Source organism: Chelonoidis abingdonii, chromosome 3 (genome assembly GCF_003597395.2).
Source record: "Chelonoidis abingdonii isolate Lonesome George chromosome 3, CheloAbing_2.0, whole genome shotgun sequence".
Taxonomy (NCBI): Eukaryota; Metazoa; Chordata; order Testudines; family Testudinidae; genus Chelonoidis; species Chelonoidis abingdonii.
This window is the reverse complement of record NC_133771.1, coordinates 33,270,325-33,276,324: the sequence shown is the minus strand read 5'-3', so window position 1 is coordinate 33,276,324 and position 6,000 is coordinate 33,270,325. Positions and strand designations below refer to the sequence as shown.

General features: G+C 45.1%; 1 protein-coding gene across 2 annotated transcripts in view; it reads right to left on the bottom strand.

Annotated features, from left to right (window-relative positions):
* The window catches only part of MBOAT2 (membrane bound glycerophospholipid O-acyltransferase 2), a 240,890-nt gene that overhangs the window by 86,426 nt on the left and 148,464 nt on the right, over window positions 1–6,000 (bottom strand). The gene's annotated exons all lie outside the window — the stretch shown is intronic.

Genomic DNA, 6,000 nt, shown 5'->3' with positions numbered 1-6,000 from the left:
GTCTTTTCAGAGAACAGACCCTTGCCATCAAAGGGTGAGTCCTGGATGGTGTATTGGAGCTCGGGTGGCAGGTTGGAGACCTGTAGCCATGAGATACGCCTCATGGTGATACCTGAGGCCAGAGTTCTGGCTGCCGAGTTGGCCGCATCAAGAGAAGCCTGGAGGGAGGTTCTGGCCACCTTCTTCCCTTCAAGGAATGCGGCAAATTCCTGACGAGAGTCCAGGGGTAGTAGTTCTGTGAATCTACCCACCTCCGCCCAGGTGTTGTAATTATAACGGCTCAAGAGAGCCTGCTGGTTGGCCACCTGGAGTTGAAGGGCATCTGCCGAATATACCTTGCGGCCCAGAAGGTCCATCCGCCTAGCCTCCTTTGATTTGGGGGCTGGCGCCTGTTGCCCATGGCATTCCCTTTCGTTGACCGATTGGACAACTAATGATGAGGGGGAAGCATGGACATATAGGTATTCGTACCCCCGAGAGGATACCATATATTTCCTCTCGAATCCCTTTGCCGTAGGGGGGATGGCGGCTGGGGACTGCCATAAGGTGTCAACAGTGGCCTGGATGGTCTTGATGAAAGGCAAAGCCACCCTAGTGGGGGTATCCGCCGACAGGATGCTGACAACTGGGTCCTTGACCTCTGGGACTTCCTCTACTGGAAGATTGATGTTGAGTGCTACCCTCCTAAGGAGGTCCTGATGGGCTCTGAGGTCTATCGGCGGGAGCCCTGATGATGAGGTCCCTGCCACCGACTCATCTGGACAGGAAGAGGATGAAACGCCGGGGATGAGGGGATCCTGAATGGCCTCTTGCTCATGGGTCGGTTCCTGCTCCAGCGGTACCGGGGAACCTGGTGGATGGGTCATCTGCTTCTCTGTCCCAGCTGGAGGGGGACGGCTAATGGTGGCCTCTGGAGCTCGATGTGCTGAGGAAGCGGAGCGGGTCTGGAACAATGGAGCACCTTGGGCCTGATGGTACACCCAGGGTGTCCAAAAGGACCACTGTTGAGGTCCCGGGTCCTGAGACTGGACGTCCTGGAAGACCCCAGTAGGCACATCCGTATCTCGGTCCTGGTCGTAATAACTGTCCGCATGAGAAGACACCAACATCTGCCTGGACGGCCATGGAGGAGCAGAGAAACCTTGGGATGAGGTTCCAACAGACCTCGCTCCTCTCTTTAATGGGGACCGGTGCCAGTATTCATAACGGGTACACAGGTACACAGGTACCGGGATTGAGACCGGGACCTGTGACCAGACCAGTGCCGGGAGGTCGACCGAGATCTCGAGTCCCTGCGGCGTGAACGGCTCCAAGAGGTACAGTGCCTGGATCGGTGCCGAGAACTGGAGCGGTGCCGCGGATAGTGAGGTGGAGAGCGGGAGTCCGACCAGTGCCACGAGTCTGACCGGTGCCGTGCAGGAGAACGGTGCCAGGACTGCGAGCGGCGGCAAGAGCGGGAGCATCGTCTCGACCTGGACCGTCTGCGGGACTGCGATCTTGAGCGGTGCTGGTCCGCTGTGCCGACAAACGGTGGTCTAGTCAGGATCGGCTTGCCCAGAGATTGGATTACCCGCACCAACGGTGCCAGGAGTAGAGGCTGTGCCGAGTCCGTTAAGGCGATTAAGTCTCTTGCTGCTGAAAATGCCTCTGGCGTGGATGGCATGGTGAGCTCTACCGCAGTACGCGCCGGGGAGCTATCAGGCGCCGGACTCGATGGCCCCCTTGTGGGACCGGAATCAATGGTGCCGATTTAGTCGGTGCCACGGCGGGTATCGGCGCCGGGCGGTCCGATCTAGGCGCACTCTCTGGCTGCTGCGTGGGCGCTGCCAAAGTAGCAGGAGTCTTAGCCTTCTTCGACCTCGGGGAGAGGGAGCGATGTGGAGTCGACTTCGGTGCAGGTGGCGGCCGGTGCTGAGAGTCTTTAGGCGTACCGGTGCGATCCGGTGCCGTAGGGGCACTTCTGCTCACCAACTGACCGGCGCTCGGTGGCGAAGGTGGTGGTGTCAGGGCCGCCTCCATGAGGAGCTGCTTCAGTCTGACGTCTTGCTCCTTTTTAGTTCGCGGCTTGAAAGCCTTGCAAATAGAGCACTTAGCTGTTAAGTGCGATTCCCCGAGGCACTTCAAACAGGAGTCGTGTGGGTCTCCTGTTGGCATCAGCCTGTGACAGGCCGAGCACGGTTTGAAGCCCAGTGAGCCGGCATGAGCAACGGTACCGGGTGCGGGGAAGGAGCTACACCCCAAGCCCCGCTAACTAGTACTAAACTAACTATACTAAGAATTTACAACTAATTCTAAATATCTACCAGAACAACAACTATGTACACAGTAACAATGAGAAACTACGAGTAGCTAGGGAGGTGGAGCTCAGCTAAGCCACACTCCACTGTTCCAACGACCGACACAGACAGTAAGAAGGAACTGAAGGGTGGCCGGGTCGGCTGGGGTATATATCCAGTGCCATAGCGGCGCCACTCCAGGGGACGCTCAGCCGACCCGCTGAGTGTTGCAAGGGTAAAAAGTCTTCCGACAAACGTGCACGCGGCACGTGCACACCTAACTGGAATGGATATGAGCAATCACTCGAAGAAGATTATTTCTTTGTTATAAACAGCAGCAGTATGCATAGGACAATAGCAATCCCTGAAGTGAATATATGGCTATAACTCACTTCAGAAGCTCAGCTGAAATCAAAACCCAGGACAGTAAATCTCAAGAATTAATTTGGCCACAATTCACAACAAAAACATCTTTTTTAATAATACATAACTAACTTTGAAAAATTGAAGTAATTTATTTGGATGTAATAAAAAAGTAACAAGATATGAAGCAGAGAACTATGTATGGATATCTTGGTACATTTAATTTTTCTGTATAAAGATTTTACTGTAAATACATAATATTAACTAGTTGTAAAGTTTTTTCTCTCATATTCAAAAGAAAATACAAGCAGCTGGAACTTTTAACTTAATAAACCACCTTTCATTTGTACGGGTATCTAATGTTTAGAAAATTATTACCAAAAGGCAAAAGTATGTATTAATATACATCCTTCTCAAGATGTGTACAACAGCTAGTTCTACACTTTCACAGATGATCACATTACTAAAGAAGTTTGCTATAGTTAATGCTGATGTGATTTCTGAAGTCATATTGCAGGCATGTGACTTAAACTATGCTGTTCTTGACCTTATCCTTACTATTTTGTTTTGTTTTTACTTTGGTTATTTATCCTTTTATTTATTCCAAGACAAAAAAAAAAATCTACATTGACATAGAGTTAAGGTTGAAAGTACATATTGATAACTCATGGTATGTCCACACTGCAATTCCAGGTGTAACTGCAGCACTAGTACACATGCCCACACTAGCTTTACTCACATTAGCACAGCCAAAAACAGCAGTGTAGCAGGACAGGCTTCCGCAAACACACCTTGGACTGCAGTGTAGACATACTGTTACAGGTTTAAAAGAGCAAGTTACAGAGATGTTGCAGCTGTCACTAAAGCAAACATTACAAACCCAGGAAATTCAGAGTTAAAGCACTACTGGTGATTATTCCTTCTATTTATATACTCGAATTATTTGACTTTTTAGCTGTTATATGCCCAGGAATGCCCTTCCAAAGAGTAGTAGGAATGTGAAGTTAGCTGCTGCTTAGGTCATGATGACTTAAGATTTAGTATACAGTAGCAATCTTAGTAATATAGTAACCTAGTCAGCTTCTACATTATGCACAGTTTGTGGTATTTTTTTTACGCTGTGTTGTGTGTTCTGAACTGTAGTATTTTTCTTAGTGTATTCTGTTGGTATTGAATATCTACTGAGCATTTCTAGTATGCCCATCACATGGTAGCTAGATGCCTACATGATTATGCCACCAATCCCCAAACAACTAAGAGTCTGGAAGGTAAACCACATGTCAAATTAATGTTGCAATACACATGGGTATTTTCCTGCAACTGCCTGTTCCACTTTTTACAGAATTGTGCCCCTGTTTGAGGCAGCTTAGTCTGCAGTTTATTGGCCCTATCCATTACTGTGTAGCCCTGCCAGTAATTTTTGTGTTTTAGTAGGTCAAACTGTTTAGTGTGTATGAATTTTTTATTACTTTTTTAAAAAGTCTTTGCAGCTAGAACAGGGTTGGAAATTCACACACAGAAAGAGACACACACAAAAAGGTAACAGTTTACAGAACAGGAATATGAGCAATTGGTTAAAGTCCCTGGCCTCCAAGTGACAAAATACAATAATTGAATAGGGACAGGAAAGCACCACCTGAGTTAAGTAAGAGCTGGAAGAAATAATTGGACTAGGCAATTCCCTTCTATTAATTATGTATTTTTAAAAGACACAGACTACAATACATCCGGGCCTATGTCCAACTATAAGTGGAATTTCTACTTGTTTCAATCAAATATACTGGGTCTAAATTAATTTCTGATATAAATTCACTGATTTATTCCAAATGTGGAAAAAAAATGGCCTATTCTGTTCTATCACACTTCACACTTTATTTGAGTCTCTCATTAGTTGTACCAAGTAACATCAACATCTGCTTGGGAGACTAAATAATTGATGACCAAAAAAAATTATGGGACTGCATCTAATCAATGGCTTAGGTATGTTTTTTGCCCGTACGTGAATCTCAGTATTGCCAACCCCGAGCATTCATAACACAAGTCAGATCCCCCAAAGTTATACGCCAGGCTTTAAAATAATAAGATCTGAAATATAATAAATTTTACATTTGCCTTCAAGTTTGTAAGCCTTTAGAATTCACATTTTAAAGCTTTTCTCCACAGTCATGAGAGCTAGCAGCTTTCAGTCTTAAAAAAAGTAAACTAAGATTATCATATAATCACTTCTCACTAGGAGGTGGGACTTTAAGGGGAGAAAACACCTATTATTGTGAGACTCTGGTTCTTTGGAAACTAACTCAAAAGTTTCTATATGACATACTGGTCCCTTCTCTGCCTTAAATTGGATGACTTAGCAGTAGCCCCCTGCAAAAGCTCCACAGATATATTACTAGATCCCATTCTTCATCATCTTTCTATTTCTACTTTCTCTCGTAATGATTAACATTTAAATCAGCCTTCTACTACGAATTCTTTCAGCCATGTCTTGCAAAATACAAGCCCCTCTCATTCTCATCTTCTGTGATATCCACAACCATTGATCTGGCAGAAGATTCTATGCAAAACAGACACCAACAGGATTTCACAGATCTGATAAGGAGGAAGAACGCTGTAACAATCTCAATCTTTCCTCCCAAGAAATAGTCTTTGTCATTGCCACTCTCAACACTGAGATCGATCATTTGCTTTAGCACCCCAAAAATCTTATTTCTTAGTCTGTAAAATTCACATGACAGAACACCAAGGCACTCGCTGGTGAACAAGGGGTCTCAATTCAGCTTCCACAAATGCTCATGGACATTCTATAAATTGGTGCTTAAGAAGAGGAGGATGCCTTTGAGACGATCAGGCTCCACATCCAGAATCACTGGACTAAGGTGGACTCCAAGCTGCAAAGTTTTGTTTCCTGTCCTGCTTATGATAACTTCTTTTCGTTTTATTTTAGTACTATTTCTTGAAATAAAAGACGTGCTATCTACCGCTATGTTTTTCTGATGGAACATTCCACCGACTTACAAGTTCCCAGAAAACATATGTTGAACTATATAAGTTTGTGACTCTGATAAAACTCAGTAAAATGTTGAGTTTGAAATCAATGTGCGTAAAATTCCAACAGTTATCGCAGTAGGATACAACATATCAGATACTACTGGAAGCTCTTGATAAGTTTTCACATTTTAATCAGAAGCTACTGGAAATAATTCAAATTATTCCAAAAAATGCTTGTCACTTTTCAGATTCCACTAGTATTCCCAAACCAGTACTGTATGGACTTGATCCAAAACCTATTGACTTCTATGGGAGGCTTTCATTGAGTTCAATGAGCTTTGGATAAGCACTTACATACCTGAATGAAGTTATT